Below are 21,247 nucleotides of genomic sequence, written 5' to 3'. Positions count from 1 at the left end.
TCCATCACCGTTCTTTAGCCCACTCTGCCACCCCAGTTCAGACATGGCTAAATGCAAATCAGTCTGACCCTGTGCCTCATGGGAACAGTCCAGCCCGAACTGCCAAGCCATACTTTCCCTGGACCGGAAACAAGCTTCCGAGGTCCTGTTTCTGGCATTCCAGCCGTCTTCAGCCCAGCTTGCTTGAATCCAGTGGCAAAGTGAGCAAGGGACTCACGTCTGAGCATACCCTGCCACACTTATGGCGGCCAAAAGCGGTACAAAAGGGGGTGGTAATGGACGGAGCATCCGAACCAATCAAACACTCACACCCAGTCAAAAGATCTGGGTTTAATCCATCACCGTTCTCTAGCCCACTCTGCCACCCCAGTTCAGACATGGCTACATGCAAATCAGTCTGACTCTGTGCCTCATGGGAACAGTCCAGCCCGAACTGTTAAGCCATGCCTTTCCTGAACCGAAAACAAGCTTCCGAGGACCGGTTTCTGGCATTCCGGCCGTCTTCAGCCCGGCTTGCTTGAATCCAGTGGCAAAGTGAGCAAGGGACTCATGTCGTAGCATACCCTGCCACACTTATGGTGGCCAAAAGCGGTAAAAAAGGGGGTGGTAATGGACGGAGCATCTGAACCTATCCAACACTCACACCCAGTCAAAAGATCTGGGTGTAATCCATCACTGTTCTTTAGCCCACTCTGCCACCCCAGTTCAGACATGGCTATAAGCAAATCAGCCTGACCCTGTGCCTCATGGAAACAGTCCAGCCCGAACTGCCAAGCCATGCCTTCCCTGGACCGGAAATAAGCTTCAGAGGACCGGTTTCTGGCATTCCAGCCATCTTCAGCCCGTTTTTCTTGAATCCAGTGGCAAAGTGAGCAAGGGACTAACGTCTGAGCATACCCTGCCACACTTATGGTGACCAAAAGCGGTACAAAAGGGGGTGGTAATGAACGGAGCATCTGAACCAATCAAACACTCACACCCAGTCAAAAGATCTTGGTTTAATCCATCACCGTTCTTTAGCCCACTCTGCCACCCCAGTTCAGACATGGCTATATGCAAATCAGTCTGACCCTGTGCTTCATGGGAACAGTCCAGCCCAAACTGCCAAGCCATGTTTTCCCTGGACCGGAAACAAGCTTCCGAGGTCCTGATTCGGGCATTCCAGCTGTTTCAGCCCAGCTTGCTTGAATCCAGTGGCAAAGTGAGCAAGGGACTCACGTCTGAGCATACCCTGCCACACTTATGGCGACCAAAAGCGGTACAAAAGGGGGTGGTAATGGACGGAGCATCTGAACCAATCAAACACTCACACCCAGTCAAAAGATCTTGGTTTAATCCAGGAGTCTCCAAACCGGTCCTGGAGGGCCGGATCCATGCCAGATTTTTTGGATATCCCCATTGAGACACATGTAGTAATTTTAAAAATCTGCCATGGATCCATGGTTTAATCCATCACCGTTCTTTAGCCCACTCTGCCACCCCAGTTCAGACATTGCTAAATGCAAATCAGTCTGACCCTGTGCCTCATGGGAACAGTTCAGCCCGAACTGCCAAGCCATGCTTTCCCTTGACCGGAAACAAGCTTCCGAGGCCTGGTTTCTGGCATTCCAGCCGTCTTCAGCCCAGCTTGCTTGAATCCAGTGGCAAAGTGAGCAAGAGACTCACATCTGAGCATACCCTGCCACACTTATGGCGACCAAAAGCGGTACAAAAGGGGGTGGTAATGGACGGAGCATCTGAACCAATCAAACACTCACACCCAGTCAAAAGATCTGGGTTTAATCCATCACCGTTTTTTACCCCACTCTGCCAACCCCAGTTCAGGCATGGCTACATGCAAATTAGTCAGACCCAGTGCATCATGGGAACAGTCCAGCCCGAACTGTTAAGCCATGCCTTTCCTGGACCGAAAACAAGCTTCCGAGGACCGGTTTCTGGCATTCCAGCCGTCTTCAGCGCGACTTGCTTGAATCCAGTGGCAAAGTGAGCAAGGGACTCATGTCTTAGCATACCCTGCCACACTTATGGTGGCCAAAAGCAGTACAAAAGGGGGTGGTAATGGACGGAGCATCTGAACCAATCAAACACTCACACCCAGTCAAAAGATCTTGGTTTAATCCATCACCGTTCTTTAGCCACTCTGCCACCCCAGTTCAGACATGGCTAAATGCAAATCAGTCTGACCCTGTGCCTCATGGGAACAGTCCAGCCCGAACTGCCAAGCCATGTTTTCCCTGGACCGGAAACAAGCTTCCGAGGTCCGGTTTCTGGCATTCCAGCCGTCTTCAGCCCAGCTTGCTTGAATCCAGTGGCAAAGTGAGCAAGGGACTCACGTCTGAGCATACCCTGCCACACCTATGGCGGCCAAAAGCGGTACAAAAGGGGTGGTAATGGACGGAGCATCTGAACCAATCAAACACTCACACCCAGCCAAAAGATCTGGGTTTAATCCATCACCGTTCTTTAGGCCACTCTGCCACCCCAGTTCGGACATGGCTATATGCAAATCAGTCTGACCCTGTGCCTCATGGAAACAGTCCAGCCGGAACTGCCAAGCCATGCCTTCCCTGGACCGGAAATAAGCTTCAGAGGACCGGTTTCTGGCATTCCAGCCGTCTTCAGCCCGGTTTTCTTGAATCCAGTGGCAAAGTGAACAAGGGACTCACGTCTGAGCATACCCTGCCACACTTATGGCGACCAAAAGCGGTACAAAAGGGGGTGGTAATGGACGGAGCATCTGAACCAATCAAACACTCACACCCAGTCAAAAGATCTTGGTTTAATCCATCACCGTTCTTTAGCCCACTCTGCCACCCCAGTTCAGACATGGCTACATGCAAATCAGTCTGACCCTGTGCTTCATGGGAACAGCCCAGCCCAAACTGCCAAGCCATGTTTTCCCTGGACCGGTAACAAGCTTCCGAGGTCCGGTTTAGAGCATTCCAGCCGTCTTCAGCCCAGCTTGCTTGAATCAAGTGGCAAAGTGAGCAAGGGACTCACGTCTGAGCATACCCAGCCACACTTATGGCAGCCAAAAGCGGTACAAAAGGGGGTGGTAATGGACGGAGCATCTGAACCAATCAAACACTCACACCCAGTCAAAAGATCTGGGTGTAATCCATCACCGTTCTTTAGCCCACTCTGCCACCCCAGTTCAGGTTTGGCTACATGCAAATCAGTCTGACCCTGTGCCTCATGGGAACAGTCCAGCCCGAACTGTTAAGCCATGCCTTTCCTGGACCGAAAACAAGCTTCCCAGGACCGGTTTCTGGCATTCCAGCCCTCTTCAGCCCGGCTTGCTTGAATCCAGTGGCAAAGTGAGCAAGGGACTCACGTCTGAGCATACCCAGCCACACTTATGGCAGCCAAAAGCGGTACAAAAGGGGGTGGTAATGGACGGAGCATCTGAACCAATCAAACACTCACACCCAGTCAAAAGATCTGGGTGTAATCCATCACCGTTCTTTAGCCCACTCTGCCACCCCAGTTCAGGTTTGGCTACATGCAAATCAGTCTGACCCTGTGCCTCATGGGAACAGTCGCGCCCGAACTGCCAAGCCATGCCTTCCCTGGACCGGAAACAAGCTTCCAACAACCGGTTTCTGGCATTCCAGCCGTCTTCAGCCCAGCTTGCTTGAATCCAGTGGCAAAGTGAGCAAGGGACTCACGTCTGAGCATACCCTGCCACACTTATGACGGCAAAAAGCGGTACAAAATGGGGTGGTAATGGACGGAGCATCTGAACCTATCCAACACTCACACCCAGTCAAAAGATCTGGGTTTAATCAATCACCGTTCTTTAGCCCACTCTGCCACCCCAGTTCAGGTTTGGCTACATGCAAATCAGTCTGACCCTGTTCCTCATGGGAACAGTCCAGCCCGAACTGTTAAGCCATGCCTTTCCTGGACCGAAAACAAGCTTCCGAGGACCGGTTTCTGGCATTCGAGCCGTCTTCAGCCCGGCTTGCTTGAATCCAGTGGCAAAGTGAGCAAGGGACTCACGTCTGAGCATACCCTGCCACACTTATGGCGAACAAAAGCCTTACAAAAGGGGGTGGTAATGGACGGAGCATCTGAACCAATCAAACACTCGCACCCAGTCAAAAGATCTGGGTTTAATCCATCACCGTTCTTTAGCTCACTCTGCCACCCCAGTTCAGACATGGCTACATGCAAATCAGTCTGACCCTGTGCCTCATGGGAACAGTCCAGCCCGAACTGCCAAGCCATGCCTTCCCTGGACCGGAAACAAGCTTCCAATGACCGGTTTCTGGCAATCCAGGCGTCTTCAGCCTGGCTTGCTTGAATCCAGTGGCAAAGTGAGCAAGGGACTCACGTCTGAGCATACCCAGCCGCACTTATGGCGGCCAAAAGCGGTACAAAAGGGGGTGGTAATGGACGGAGTATCTGAACCAATCAAACACTCACACCCAGTCAAAAGATCTGGGTTTAATCCATCACCGTTCTTTAGCCCACTCTGCCACCCCAGTTCAGGTTTGGCTACATGCAAATCAATCTGACCCTGTGCCTCATGGGAACAGTCCAGCCGGAACTGTTAAGCCATGCCTTTCCTGGACCGAAAACAAGCTTCCGAGGACCGGTTTCTGGCATTCCAGCCGTCTTCAGCCCGGCTTGCTTGAATCCAGTGGCAAAGTGAGCAAGGGACTCACGTCTTAGCATACCCTACCACAGTTATGATTGCCAAAAGCGGTACAAAAGGGGGTGGTAATGGACGGAGCATCTGAACCTATCCAACACTCACACCCAGTCAAAAGATCTGGGTTTAATCAATCACCGTTCTTTAGCCCACTCTGCCACCCCAGTTCAGACATGGCTATATGCAAATCAGTCTGACCCTGTTCCTCATGGGAACAGTCCAGACGGAACTGCCAAGCCATGCCTTCCCTGGACCGGAAACAAGCTTCAGAGGACCGGTTCCTGGCATTCCAGCCGTCTTCAGCCCGACTTTCTTGAATCCAGTGGCAAAGTGAGCAAGGGACTCACGTCTTAGCATACCCTGCCACACTTATGGTGGCCAAAAGCGGTACAAAAGGGGATGGTAATGGACGGAGCATCTGAACCAATCAAACCCTCACACCCAGTCAAAAGATCTTGGTTTAATCTATCACCGTTCTTTAGCCCACTCTGCCACCCCAGTTCAGACATGGCTAAATGCAAATCAGTCTGACCCTGTGCCTCATGGGAACAGTCCAGCCCGAACTGCCAAGCCATGCTTTCCCTGGACCGGAAACAAGCTTCAGAGGTCCGGTTTCTGGCATTCCAGCCGTCTTCAGCCTAGCTTGCTTGAATCCAGTGGCAAAGTGAGCAAGGGACTCACGTCTGAGCATACCCTGCCACACTTATGACGGCCAAAAGCGGTACAAAAGGGGGTGGTAATGGACGGGGCATCTGAACCAATCAAACACTCACACCCAGTCAAAAGATCTGGGTTTAATCCATCACCGTTCTTTAGCCCGATCTGCCACCCCAGTTCAGACATGGCTATATGCAAATCAGTCTGACCCTGTGCCTCATGGGAACAGTCCAGCCCGAACTACCAAGCCATGCCTTCCCTGGACCAGTAGCAGATCCCTGCATGAGGCAAGTACTTGTTTGGTCATATGAGAAATTAAGATCCTCTAAAGTAGGCAATGTCACCTGGGGTACTACCAATATAAGGGAGCTGTGTTTATCTTTTCACTTCCCACCTCTAACTTGTGCGCAGAACTAGTCATATGGAAGTCACTTTTTTTAATCAACAGTTGAGGTGGTGGTGTTCTTTTCTTGTTGTTTTGTAGTTAATCAAAGATTCTGGGGACATCTTTTTTTGGTTGCTTTTTTGGTAGGAATAATAATTCTCCCCTGGCAATGGAGGGATATTGGGAAAGTAGTGGTGTACAAGATTCGAAAAAGAACAAAGAAGTAAAACTCTATTTTATCTTTGGTCAAGAACTCAGTTTTTGGGGCCCTTTGCTACTATGTGTGCTACAAAATATAGACATCCAGTCTTGAGTTATAGCCTTGCAACCTTTGTCAAAGTTCTTCTTTTCTTGAGTAACAACGGAAGAGATAATCCAACATCCACATAACTGCACCTCTGCCCTATTATTTAGTCCCACATTCTTATTTTTTAATACTGTTAAAAGGTGTCTATGTATCCTTTACCTTATACATAAACTGTTTGCTTGTACCTCCTTTCTGTTCAAAATGACATTGTTGATGTTGCTGCTAAATAAATGAGCACATCAAATAATGAACAAGCGAGGAAAAAGGGAGTACAAGGTTATGAGGAAACAGCAATAGGAAGACGGTCACATTTGTGTGGGTGTTGGTGATGTTAGCAGAGGTGAGTATATCTTATGGTCTAAAGTCCATGACATATTGTTTGCGGTCAAGGGCAACAGGTTTACATTCAATGTGTCAGATGGACAAGTAGCCCCAACCCCATGAAGCACAAACACGTGTTTGCCAGTTCACAATACCGATCTATAAAAGGATTGTCTGGCATTAAAGTAACATGTAATTTTATGTGTGAGGGATTCAAACTAGTATTTGATCTTTAAAGTAAAACCTTTATTATGAGGGCCAGCGCTTCAAGGAAATGCAGCCTGCTCAGTCTGCTTTACTGACAGTGGCTTGAGGACAGAAATGTACACATTTTTCAGTGTTTGACAATATGTGGCTACTTACAATGTCCATGCAATTCTACCTGATTATAGGCAGAAACCTGAAAACAAGTTGGTGATCAAAATAAAACATATACATCAAAAATTACAACTTGAAAAAAGTTTATTAAAAAACTGTTGCTCAACTGTGTTTGTGGCATGTTTTAGTAAATCCATTGACTGCATGCCAGTATTTAATAAACACATTGAGGGAGAATCAGTGTTAAACTATGACAACCAACATGAAAATAAGGGATTCCTAATGTAAGCCACACATGTTCACCCACAGATACATGCCTTTGCTTTGATGCAGATTTAAGACTTTTAGGAATTTAAAAAAGTTTACTGAATTATGGCTAGAAACTGTACTGGGAGAAAACTTTTCAGAATTCCATTATTTGAATGAGAATATATAAATGATCATAGGTTTCCATCGTGTTAGGTTTACACAATCTTTTATCCTTCCAAAGATGATAAAATGTATGCCATTGAGTTGGATAACAATAAACGTATGTTTCAGTGCAAGACACCCTAGGGTGAATATGTGCTAAATAAATACACGTTATGATATATATGCTCATGCTAAAATCTGATGAACTATTGCTAATTCACTCTTTTATTACAAGCTGTTTCCCTTGCCCTGGAAAAAAGGTCTACTCATGACCTGGCCAGGAGAACATTTCCATGCTTCTCTAGTTTGGGAAGAGACTGGAGGGAAGTTTGTAAATACACTTCAACATGGGTGTTCACAGTCTCACTGGCATACCAACCACAGAATTACAGCTTTCACCTTCTTCAATTCCTGTATGCAGATTGGTGGCAATATGGGAAAAATCATAACCTTGCAATTATCCAAACCCTGATAAAACAATAGCATAATCAGAGATCGTGTTACCAGAGCCCTCATATAATTAAAACATTTCCTTAATTTGTCGCCATACTGCCAGCCATTAAAAGGAACAAGTGGATTTTTGGACAGGAAGGCAGATTTTGAAGCATTGTCTACTCAGTGCAATTAGATATTTTTTAAAATGTTACACTCTGTGTTAATCATGAAAGAATCTGTTGGGACTTGAGTTGTTGACTGGGGTGCTAGCCCTGGCCAAGCAAGAGTCACAATCCCAGTCAGAGTGAAGCACAAAAGGTCACTAAATTAACCTGAGCTAAAACCCTCTGATAACTTGGCACACATGCAGTCAGGATTAATTTGAAGACAATATGTAAAGTATTTATGCCTCACAGGAACAGTAATAAAGTGAAAACAGAAGAAATATCCCACATCAATTTTAATAAATTATTTGACACCAAAATGACAACAATCCAATCAATAGAACCAGTCATGAATTGTTAGAGTCTAAGGTAAAAACTAGTGCATAAAAGGTCAAAGCGCCAACCACGGACATCTATTAGAGTGAAACCAGATCAAAGTATACAAATATGGCCTAGCACAAATGAGTGCAAGTAAGATTCAAAAAGTGGATTGGGCCCAGTTGGCGCTTACCTTCGTACTTAGAAGAAATTTTGAAGAAAAGTGTTCTGAGAAGGTAAGTTTCAGTGGGGCAAGACTGCAGACAGTGTTAATGTTAATGTTAATGTTAATGTTAATGTTAATGATAATGTTAATGTTATCAGAGCTTATATAGCACACAGCTGCCCCAGCAAAGGGGTGTCCCGGCGCTTCCAGCAAAGAAAACGGGCCTAACCACTACAGAAGGATAACTCTATCAAAAATGAAGTGTCCCAGGAGAACGGTGGTCATCAGGGTGCCACTAGACAAAGTCATGGTGAAGAATTCTACGCTCTTTTCTAAGTCAAAAATTTCCAGCGAGATGAGGCTGTGGCGACCAGGCTTCCATTGGGTCAGATACCCTTTTGGTGAAGGACCGCTGAACAGGATTTGCTGCTGTGAAGAAGAATATAGCTGGAGCTACCGCAGAGTCAGGTCAACAGGTGATGCACCTTGAATGGACAGACAAGCAAGTTTGTCCCTGTCTTCCCACAGTTCTCAAGTCAGTTTTTAGGAAAAAGTTTGTAAAATCCCAAGTTTTGGCTTTTGGGTATCTGGGTACTTTTACCGACACCACCAACGACTTGAGGGGCACAAAGTGGGGGGTTAGGACTCACTCAGGCTAGATCCAGATGCGGGTTCAAGATGGTTGAATACTTTTTTGTACCTGAAGCTCTGATCAGAAGGCCAGCCAATTAGCCCTTGGTTCACTCTGGTCATCCTTGGTTTAAGTGATAAAACAGTGATCAAGTAGCAGAACAGGCCTCCCTGGGAACAAGGCAGACTCTAGGCAGCAAAGCATTCCTTCCAGGCTCAGTAAAGCAGTTGTGTGGCGTACACAGCAGACCACAGCATCCCGCAGTCCTCAGGGAGTCCTTCCGCAGCTTAAGAAAGTGAACTGAAAGGTGGTCCTGTGGGTCCTATTTTTATACACAGTGCCTTCTTTGAAGTAGAAGTTTCTAGAGAATTCACTACGAAGTGCTTGAAGTTTTCTTACTCCCCTGCTCTGGGTCCAAGCTGGTTGTGTGGAAAATGCAGTGGTGACAAGTCCTTTGTGTAAAGGCAAGGAACAGCCTATTCGGTTGCAAGTGGGGCTGTGCCCAGCTCCCTGTCCCCATCCTGCCAGTTGATGGCCCATCCAGGCCCATCAAGCACTTTAGCACTGGTTAACAGTGGAAAAGTACATGGAGTCCAAGAGCCAACAAAAACGAATTTCAGCAAGAAAATAAGAGGGGTGAAGGCAAAAGGTTTGGGGTTGACACTGTAGAGAGGGCCAAGTCTAACAGGAGTTAAGTCAGCAGCCAGGCGTGAGAACTGTGTTAAGGTTAAAAGGCATGAGTGAAGTTTTCTCAATAGTGGACAGTGGAGAGTATGCACAGAGGAAATACGTGATAGTAGGCTGATTTTACACATTCAGAGGGCAGTGTGAGTTGTGAGGTATTGTATCAAAGAGCAACCCAGAGGTTCTTGACTTTTCCATCTGTCACGAAGAGTAAGCACAGCATGTGGCATATCATCACAATAAATGTCCAATAGGCTAGCGTGTTCATGATCCATCTTTTAAAACTGTGCTAAATTGCCTTCCTGTGTTTCTGTAGCATGAAATGTGGCAACACAACTATGCTTTTTAATTTCCTTTGTGGGCAATTCAAATTGACCCTTTGGCTTATCCTGTCACAGATAAAGACCTAATTCTATGTGTGCAAACTACTCTGCAACCATAATAGCTGTCAACTAAAAGTGGGAAACTCGTTTTGAAAAAGATTCAAAATTTGTTATAAAAAGTCCAAATGAGGCAGGCAGTTCTGTCTGTATCTGTTCTTAATAAACTCTGCTTTTACAACTGGACAGGAAGCAATATCAGCCCAGACACATTTTGTAAGACCAATCCCCTCTACTGTGCATAGTGAGTGAGCATAGCAAGCCAGCTAAACAACTACAAGATGAGGTGAAGAGAGGCCCAGTCCCTAGACATTTAAAAAAAAGAGATAATGGTTATTTTACAACACATTTTACATTACACACTGAAAGGCCATAAATTGTCTTACACTGTACCATCATACCCATTTTCGATGCGAACAAGAGAGTCCACATACATTATTAAGTAGAACACAAAGAAAGAATTTAAGTATGAAAGAAAGAAGTTAAATGCAATGTGTTTATTCCTTATATAAAAACTGTAAACAAATGAGTTGGCCGCAATAAAGGAGCAAATGATTTGTGAAAAAATGTGCGGGGCAATGTAGAAAATACAATGATTTCCATGGTGTGTCTTGCAAATAATTGTAAAATAAAGCATTCATCTCAGTGTATCCATGGCATTCCATTAGAATTGTGGGTTCATTCACATATTATATAGATAGCATCCCTTGCTGTAATTTGCTTCTGAAGTCATAATGGTCAATTGTTCTGTGATTGCTTAGACCCCTCAAAGTATCTTTTATCGCAAAAAAAGAGCATAGAGGCTTAGAAGTGTTATTCGGAATGGGAATTATTAACTGTGTGGAAGATATACTTGAGCTTTGAAAATGACCTTTTACACGCAACCGAGTAAAGTGCCAATGTCAACATGTAGGATTTAAAGAGAGAGTAGATTTTACTGCACTTTGCACAACGACAACAAAGGATACCAATATGATGCAAAGTGCATATATGCTTCCACCTTGCATGTTTTTGAATATTAGAATGCTCTTCTTCCTCTTCAAATATGAGCTAAGAATGGGTAGATTATTAATCTGGTTCTCCAGTGGGAGATTCATACAAGGTCAATTGTTCTTTTTGAAAATGTCACCCGAGTGGGACGGGTATACGCAGACGTGGGCCCGTGCTCTTCATGCCACTGGAGTCAAGCTATCCTAGCTGATGAGGGCTGAAAGCCTGAAACCGGTCCTAGGATGCTTGTTTCCAGTTCAGGGAGAACCTGGCCTGGCAGTTCGGGCTGGACTGTTCCCATTGGGCGCAGGGTCAAGACTGATTTGCAAATGGCTGGATCCAAACTGGAATGCCACGGTGAGCAAAAAGACGATGGATTTAGGGCCAGATTTCTGTACTGGGGTGAATGTATGACATTGTTCCGCATTCTATCCATCAATTGTTCTTTTTGCTACTCTCTAACCCTTAATTGTAAGTTATCCGAGGTGTATTATCTTTCTGCACAACTTAGTCTCAACAGAGTATTCCTTAGTCACAACTTCAAGATCATATATCTCCAACTGTACTTTTGTCAAAATAATACAATTATGTGTGTCATTGATCACTGTGCAGGCATCCAAACACTGGTGTTGTAGCACTTCTATGGTTGTGGTAACCATCAGATATGCCCAAAGCATACGTTATTCCTTAGATTAGCAAGTAAAGGTATAAAGGGGTGGTGTAAACAAACAAACATCTGTGCAGTTATTTTGCCTCAATATTGCAGTCCTCTGATGTGGATACCTCAGCCTTGGTTTGAAGAACCTCTTTGTATGTGGCACCGCTTGGGGCAATATATTTCAAATATCTTTATTGAAACATTCTAAGAATAGAAGACTTATCAAATAGGCAGGCAAGTTGATAGAAACACAAGAGGCTAGGCTGGACCAGATGTACTGTAATCTGTGAAGTGATTGAGTAGCCCTGTCTAATCTCAGAGAATGGTGATTAGTACATTTCTACAAACAACATGTAATAAAAATATAACCAAAATAATATGTGTAAAATATACATCACCTCTCATGTGGATTTGACACATATTATTATAGCGGGCCGAGCCAGGGGTCTATAGAAATGGGAGCAAGGAAATTCCATCTCACCACCACCCAGGAGCAGTGTACAAGAGTTTGGGGTCTCCATGAGGATAACTAGAGGGGATATGGGGTTATACCTGGATTAATCAAAGAGGTGTAGCACTCTCAGTCTATGTTGATTCAAACATAGAAAATCCAATTTGGACAGGGACTCAATAGGAAGATTACCAATCCTAGATACATTTATTTTCAGAGTGGTAGAGTTTGTACGTCATGATTCCATGGCTAACACCTGGCAGTGCTTACTGGACCATAATGCAATTGTGTGTGTGGGTGTGGGGGGAGTGCTGTAGGGGGAATACACATTTTTCCAGAGGACAACAATGAGTTGCTTTGCAGCTCCAGTCATGTGGCATAGCAGTCCCCAATCTGCATGTGGCATGCCTTCTAAATTGGTGAGTTGTATCAACAGAATGAGAGTGGTGGGGTCCACAGGCAAAGGGTAGCTTAGTATGGAGCAATGTGCCCCAGAATTTCTCTCCAGTATGTTTAGATCTCAGTACAGGACCACCAAATATGAAGGAACTTGCCCATTGCCTGGTTTTAGCACCAGCATGTCCTAGATGTGGTGGGGAACATGTGAGAGAGTCTAACAAGTGTCAGATACCACTGAAACATAACCTTGTAGACTGATTCTCTATGTGAGAAGCTGCTATGTGTTTTAGTGATATCCCTCTAGTCATCTTACCATTGTTTGTCTGGAATAAACTGTTCTATACTGCTCTACCATTGCAGTTGGTTGGATGTTTAGAATGAGGCTTTTGTTTCTTAAATTGTTGTATTAGTCCTAGATATCAGTCCTTTGCCCCCTTAAATGACCTGACTAGTGTTTCAAATGGCATGAGGGAGCGAGCTCCAGCAAGAGTGTTTGGAGGGTGAAGTGCCCTTTGGCACCATTGGCCATATTGGAGACGAGGATTCAGAGACCCGAAGGTCACGTTTGCGTTGCTCAAAGGATTTGGTGGGGATGCCTTTAAAGGGCTAGCTCAGTGTTCTACAGTCTCTTTAAGTCCATTTGGTAAACATTTTAGGGTCGAGAGCTGGAAAGCCAGGGTGTGTTAGGCAAGGGGAATGTAGTAAATCCCTTCTTAATTGTCAGTTGTTCCCAAATGTCCAGCACAGTTTTCATGAGTGTTGTTAAGTACGCTCTCTTTTGACAACTTTTCTTGGGAAGCCAGATTAGGTCCCATAAAGATCTCCATACCACAGCGTGGTCCAGGTGTAACAAGGATTTTTCTAGCTCCCTGACCTCCCTCTGTGATACATATATTAGGTGTACCACCCAATAATACTCCACCAAGTTGGGCCAGGCTAGACATCCCCTTGTCCTTGGCAGCAGCAGTGGTTTTATTGGAAATGCAGGGTTTTGCCACTCCTCAGATACAGGCACACAATTTGTTTTGAAGGTCTTGGTGTCTGGTACAGTGATTGGGGTGTGCAAGAACAGGAAAAAAGAGTATCCTAGGAAGCATGTTAATGTTTAACACATTTACGCACTTCAACTAGGATAAACATAGGGGCCCCCATCTCCAGATGTCCTCCAAGATGCAATGGTGGAGAACTAATCAGCTGGCCATAGTTTATCCATCAAGGTGGTGAGTTATATTGAGGCAAAGGTAGCTAATCAATTGCGGGCCCACTGGAAGGGAGCTAAAGGGGTGGATGTGTGGAAGGAGGTGATTCAAAATGGTGAGACTGAGTGATTATGGATTGAGTGTGGATTTCATTACAAGACAGGAGGCTACATTATGCATGAATCTTTTTAATGCAGCTCACAGCCGCTTACATCACAAAGGTTAAGAATAGAACTAAATGACATAACAGTGTCCATAAAAGGCGTGTGCCAAGATAAATCAGCCTCTTTTAAATGCGGCTCACAACAGATAAGTAACCTCTTACAATCCTTACTAACTTTATACCAGTTTGCCAGCTATGACTGTACTTTTATTCTGACATGATGTCTAACTTTATTATTGAACTGTTTACTGTCATTATTAGCTAATGAAAATGTCTATTTCCACGTTTTTTACCTGCTTTGTTGTGTGACTCGTTCCCAACTTTCCCCTCGATCGCTGCCTCTCCCCACGATCTCCCCCCTTCATCCCCTCGACTTCCAATCTATGGTTGTCACGTGTCCTCCCAAATCGACCGTTTTTCCTGCCCCGCGTTTTCCTGCGCAAACCCCTCTCCTTTCCTTCGTCATCCATAGGATTATTTATTACCGGCGCTGATACACTCGCGCCCCTTAAACGCGAACAAACGCAATCTTTAATAGTATTTATCTATTTACCGGCGCTGATACACTCGCGCCCCTCAAACGCGAACAAACGCGATCTTTAAATCCCTCCAACGCGAGTCTGAGGAATGAACCCTAGCAACGGCGGCGCGACGCAATACGCCTCCTAAGTGCCATTCCTCCGTCGCTATGCATCAGCTGCTCGAGCGCTTCGGTTATTTTACCGACTGCCCTACGATCAGCTGTTCCTTCACTGCAAGTCCTTCGGTAGCATTTCTACGCGTCAATACACCAATTCGAGCGCATCAGCTGCCTTCTAAGGCTTAAATTCCCTACCTTTTAATCGGCATTAATAGTTACTGGCTCATTTTACTGGCTCATTTAAAAAAAAAAAAAAACAATATATCTATTACTACTTTCAAATTACCACTATTTAATTTAGCTTAAGCTTCCTGCCCCTGATATATAAGCATAAAAAAAAAAGAAATATTAAGGGAGCTAATTCCAAACCCTGTAATCCTACTTACCTGTCATGTCCGATCTAGAATCAGATGACGCCATGGCAAGCTCCCCCAACCATAACTCTGATAATTTCAAATCCTTCCTTCAAAAGGAGATGAGGACCTGTATGTTAAATACATTCCGTGAACTTATGTCCAATAAAAGGTCCCTCTTACCTGATGATGACACTTCAGACCTGGAAGCTGATCACTCCAAATCTACCAAAAAAATTAAACACTGTATGAATACCGATGGAGGTCGCGCTACCTCATCCGAGATGGGAGGTCCAAGCACCTCTAAAGGCATGGGAGGTCCAAGCACCTCAAAAGGCATGGGAGGTCCAAGCACCTCAAAAAGCATGGGAGGCCCAAGCGCCGCAAAAGGTAACGTTGCCCATAGCGGCATGAATTTAACAAGCGCCAACTCTAGTTCAGAGGAAGACAAATTCTTCCTGGATCCTGAGGACGAATTCGTCCTAGACCTTGACGAGCAAAATACCGATGAATGGGATTTTAACCCTCCCTCAGAGGCGAACTCCTCCCCCTCGTCAAAGGACGTGATCCTTGATCCTCTCGGTGCCGAAATGTTCTCCCCAGAAAACATCTCCCACCCTAACAGCAAAAGGTGGTACCCCCACGACCACGTAGCTAAGTTCGTCACTAAATGGCTGAGAAACTCTCTTCAAAGAGAATCTCGCAACACCATGAGATCTGAGTGCCCCCGTCCATTCATTGAGGGGAAAGTCTGCCAGAATCCCAATCTAGACCCCGACTTAATCAAGTTCCTATTCAAACTAGGCAAGGACCCAAGAAAAGGTCTAGAAAGAGCCCTTAAAACATGTCAAGACTACCTTCTTGACCTTCTGGGTCCCCTTACCAGAATCCTAGACCTCGCTGAGGAATCACATATCTCCAACACACCCCTAGACATTAATCTGATTAAAGGTTGGAGCCAGAGAGCCATTGTACGACTGGGTAATGCCAACTCCTCCCTCAATATTGAAAGGAGAAAATCTGTCCTCATCAGAATCAACCCCAAATTCTGGGGACCTTGCAGAGAAAGAGCCAACAACTAAACCTAATGGCCTCCGCTTTGGACAAGATATGATCAAAACCCTTGGCAAGTACGTGGCGACCTTTACAGCCTTAGACAAAGCCCAAAACAACATGAAGCGTGTTTTTGGCCAGGCCGATGGAAGAGGCCGTTCTTCCGGCCGTGGTAATTTCCGGCCTTTCACCTACGGAAGAGGAAGAGGTTCATCCGGTAGAGGTAGAGGCTTCTACCCCTCCAACTCCAGACAATACTTCCCACAAAGAGGAAGAGGCTCATGCGGAAGAGGCTTTCCCGCTCGTGGTGCTCCCAACAACACCACCTCAAGTAAGTACACCCCTTTCTTCTTCCCCTCCAAAAGTCGGCGGCAGACTAAAACATTTCCTTCATGTTTGGGAATCCCTGACCCAAGATCCATGGGTTCTAGAAACAGTTCAGGGCTTCAAAATAGACTTCACAGAGATTCCTTTCCAATCTACCACTCCCAATCCTATGACTCTTTCTCCGGAGCATCTATAATTTGTCAAAGAAGAGGTTTCCTCTATGTTAAAGAAGGGCGCAATAATAGAGGTCCCTTGGTCTCAAAAAGATTTCGTGAGTACCCTTTTCCTAGTCAAAAAGAAAGACAAGGGTTGGCGCCCAGTAATAAACCTTCGAGAGGTAAACAAGTACCTCGTCTACCGTCATTTCAAGATGGAGGGCATCCATCTGCTCAGAGACCTTCTTCTCCATGGAGATTGGCTAGTCAAATTGGACTTAAAAGACGCCTATTTTACCATTCCCATGGCAATAGATCATCAGTCCTTTCTCCAATTCATCTGGGACAATCGCCTTTTTCAATTTCAGGCCCTCCCTTTCGGTCTTTCTTCCGCCCCTTGGTGTTTCACCAAAATCATGAGAACGATAGTCTCCATCCTAAGAGCCAGGGGTATTCGTCTCATCATTTATCTAGACGACATACTAATAATGTCCCAATCTCACTCTCAAATTCTAGAAGACTTGCAAACCTCTATGAACCTCATAGAAAGTCTTGGGTTCATTATAAACAGGGAAAAATCAATCCTTTTACCCTCCAAATCTCTGGAGTTCCTCTGCTTCACCGTGGATACTTCGACCTGTCTTCTCTTACTCCCCAAGAAGAAGATTGCCAAAATTCGGAAAGAAATCAGATTTGTTCTCAAACATCACTCCTTATCCCTGAGAGAACTAGCCAGACTCCTTGGTCTACTCTCTTCCTCGATACAAGCTATCTTCCCTGGCCCCCTCAACTACCGTGCTCTTCAGAGAGTAAAAGCCAAAGCTCTCAGATCTGGACTTTGGTACGGAGACCAAGTCTCTCTAGACGAAGAAGCCAAACTGGAACTTTCCTGGTGGCTGGACAATTTGGACGCCTGGAATGGAAGAGCTATATTTGGTTCATCTCCAGACTTCGCTCTAGAGTCAGACGCCAGCCTTCACGGTTGGGGTGCTCGTCTTCTCGACCAAGACACTGGTGGTATATGGACCCCTTCGGAATCTTCCCACCACATAAATTTCTTAGAAATGACAGCCGGGCTCTATGCTTTGATGAGCTTCAGACAATCTCTCCAAGGCAGATCCGTCCTCCTGAAGATGGACAACGTCTCCGCAGTCTCGTATATCAACCGTCTTGGCGGTACGAAATCTGCCGACCTTTCGGACCTAGCCAAGAAACTCTGGATGTTCTGTCTGGAACACAAGATTTCCCTGAGGGCCGAATACCACCCCGGAAAATCCAACCTCTCCGCAGACTGGAACTCGAGGTTCCTAGTAGACTTCAGCGATTGGAAACTCAATCCAACCATTTTCAATTCCATGTCCGACCTTTGGGGCCCCTTCGATGTGGACCTTTTCGCGAGTCGCTTGTCCTCCCAACTTCCACAGTATTTCAGTTGGATGCCAGACCCGGGTGCTCTCGCTGTCAACGCTTTTCTCCAACCTTGGGCCCCTCTCAGACCCTACGCCTTTCCCCCCTTTGCCATGATTGAGAGGGTTCTTCAGAAAGTGAGACAAGAACAGTGCTCCCTGGTCCTGATAACTTCTTTCTGACCGTCTCAAGCATGGTTCCCCACAGCCTTGGAACTCTCTTACGACATTCCTCTCCTAATCCCGGCCTCTCAAGGTCTCCTCCTAAACGCAAACAGAGAAGATCACCACCTGGTTCTTTCAGGGAGCCTGAACCTTCTTGCTTGGAAAGTGTCAGGCAATCTAACCAATTGTCTGGACTTTCGTCATCTGCTCTTACACTCCTCGGAGAATCTTGGGCACCTGGAACACACTACAGATATAATAACATCTGGAAAAAATGGTCTAGTTGGTGCTTGGAAAGGGACTTGGATCCCGTGGAAGCTCCTATCGTTAATATAGTCAATTTCCTTGCGGAACTTTTCGACAGTGGCCTCTCTTATAGATCCATTAACTGTTATAGGTCTGCCATTTCCGCAGGTCACTCTATTGTCAACGGTAAAACGGTAGGTAAAAACCCTATTGTTTGTAGGGTCTTTAAAAGTATCAGACTTAAAAGACCCCCCAGACCTAAATATCAATCTGTTTGGGATGTTAAATTGTTACTTTACCTTTTTTGCTCCTGGCCTGATAATTCCCTTCTTAACAGAAAATGTCTTTCAATTAAACTTGCCTCTCTTCTTTGTTTAATCTCCTGTCGCAGAGTTTCAGATGTTAAAGCTTTGGACATCTCCAATAGATGTTATGACATGTTCGGTGTTAAATTTGAAATTTTTAGGAGAACTAAGACCATGTCTGACTTTATCTTCTATCCACGTTTTGATTTTTGCAAAAAGCTCTGTGTGGTTGATTGCATGAAGGAATACGATTCCAAGATTTCTAATCTTCGACCCCCTGATGCAAATCAACTCCTCGTTTCCTACGTTAAACCCTTTACACCCATCTCATTCTCCTCTATCGCAAGGTGGGTTAAATTGGCTATGAATTTCGCTGGTATTGACCTTTCAAAATTTCAAGCTCATTCACTAAGAAGTGCAATGGCCAGCAAATCATACTGGTCAGGTGGTAAGTTGGATACTATCCTTAAAGCTGCTGATTGGTCTAATGCTTCTACCTTCGCTCATCATTATTGTAAACCAATTGAACATGTTTCTGATGTTGTGATTCAAGGCTACCAACATGCATAATGTAGCCTCCTGTCTTGTAATGAAATTGCGATTCTCCTATTAACATGACCAGAGAATCTGGATTTCATTAATGACACGGAGGCTAACATTATCCCTCCCGTCCCTCCCTTGAGGGATATTGAGGATTAATTTGGTTTACAATGTTTTGAATGTTTCATACCTTTAACCTTGCTTTTCTTTGCTTCTGAAGGTTTCCTTGTGCCTTTCTTGACTTGCCTTATTTTCTTTCAGACAATTCGAATTGATGACCCGCATGGATTTTACAAGTTTCAAGTATACTCCCTTCAAGTTTCAAGATCTGTTCTTCATTAAAAGCATTCTAAAAGAGGCTGATTTATCTTGGCACACGCCTTTTATGGACACTGTTATGTCATTTAGTTCTATTCTTAACCTTTGTGATGTAAGCGGCTGTGAGCTGCATTAAAAAGATTAATGCATAATGTTAGCCTCCGTGTCTTTAATGAAATCCAGATTCTCTGGTCATGTTAATAGGAGAATCGCAATTGTCCTTGTTGACTTTTGATTCAGAGACTCACCCAAATGTTTACAGTAATTTAGCCACCTCGACAGGATATCGGAAGGGTTAGTCAGGGTAAGAAGTAGGAGATCTGCAAATAATTTCACCTTATTGATGCAGTCCCTGAAGGGGATCCAAGCAGCCCCAGGTGGGTCTTTTAATCTGAATAGCCAGGAGCTCCAGAAAAGGGGATAGAAAGGGGACACCTGTCTTGTGCTCCTCTCCAACCCAATGGAAGCTGTGTATGGTCTATTGAAACAAATGAAGGGAGTTGGAGAAGCGTAGCTGCCAAAATCTTATAGATTATCTTTGGACCTTTTGCTGTCTTATGCAAGTCATCCTGTGGAAAATCCCAGCTGACCTGGTCAAAAGCCTTCTCTACTTCCAACAGGCGGAGCAGAGAAGGAATTTTACATTTGTGTGCTTTTTCAACGGGGTGGACCAAGTGTCTACTGTTGTAAACTCCTTGGCGATTGCGGATAAAGCTGACTTGGTCAGTTTTGGCCAGACTCAGGAGTAAGGGTTTCAGATATTGCGCTAAAACTTTGGTGTGAAGCTTAGCATCTGTGTTCAGCAATGCAATAGGACAATAGGACACGCAAGTAGTCCATACCCGGTTTAGGAATTATTATTTTATTATTTTATTTCAGTCTCATACATAGTAGGCATTAGAATTGTGGTCTGGATGAAGGATTAAAATAACATGGTGAGCTGTGCCAAAAAAAGAGGTAGAACAGTTTTGTAGAATGTTACAAGGAGGTCATCGGGCCCCTAGGTTTTCCCCACTGGAATTGCCTTAAGGTCACTTAGGATTTTGTCAGGTTCAAATCGGGCCTCACTGAGAACCTTGTGAGCAGAGGAAATGGTTGTCCAAACACATGATTGCAGGTAAACCTGTTTATCAGCTTTGTGTTTCCCTGTTTGTAACAGGACTTATCAATCGCATGGAATCAATTTTATTTCTCCAGCTCCTAGTTGCTCAAGTGCCATTGTGGTACACAAGCCTGTTTATAAATGCTCCATTGGATACGTTGTAGCAAGCTACTTGTGTTACGAAAGGAACTGCTACTTCAACACGCCTTAATCTTACGTGTCTTGCATCCCTTGTCACATACGGTAGAAACTAATTCCACCATTTTGAAGATGTATTTATGACAAAGCTTAGTGTCTGTTTTAACTCTCGTTTTGTGTTTTTAATATTGTTTTATATTGTGTCTGTTATTATTGTACTCCAGACTAAAAAATCTTTTTTGTTACATGTATGAAACGATCTTTTAACTTTGTGAAATATTTTTAATAAATTGGACTTCCAGAAGTAGGATCTGTAGATTTTTGTGCCAATTCATCATGACAGTTGATTTGGGCAGAGACACTCATGTTTGGATGTTGGGCGATTGAGTTTTGTGTTTGGTGAAGTGTTTATGAGTAAAGCTTAATAAGTACTCTCCTTGTGTTTTTCTGTTTGAACCCTAGTACTTTGGGTTTCCAAGGGTCCCTCTGTCCCTCTCTTTTTTAAAGAGGTAACTATAACTACCTACGGGTGACCGCAGTAGTGTGAATATATATATATATATATATATATATATATATATATATATATATATATATATATATATATATATATATATTCACTGAAAAAACCATAGGTTTCACACCAGTTATAGTTAGCTGGAAATTTTACTGATATAAAACCATTGAAATTCCCACGTTATAGTTAGTCGGACTCACTATAACTTGCGCGTGCAATGCACTGCTGATGACATCACATATTACATCACTCATGACATGGTGAGTGACATCACTCATGACATCACTG

This window comes from Lissotriton vulgaris, chromosome 2_1, assembly GCF_964263255.1.
Source record: "Lissotriton vulgaris chromosome 2_1, aLisVul1.2, whole genome shotgun sequence".
NCBI lineage: Eukaryota > Metazoa > Chordata > Amphibia > Caudata > Salamandridae > Lissotriton > Lissotriton vulgaris.
This window is presented reverse-complemented; position numbering follows the sequence as displayed.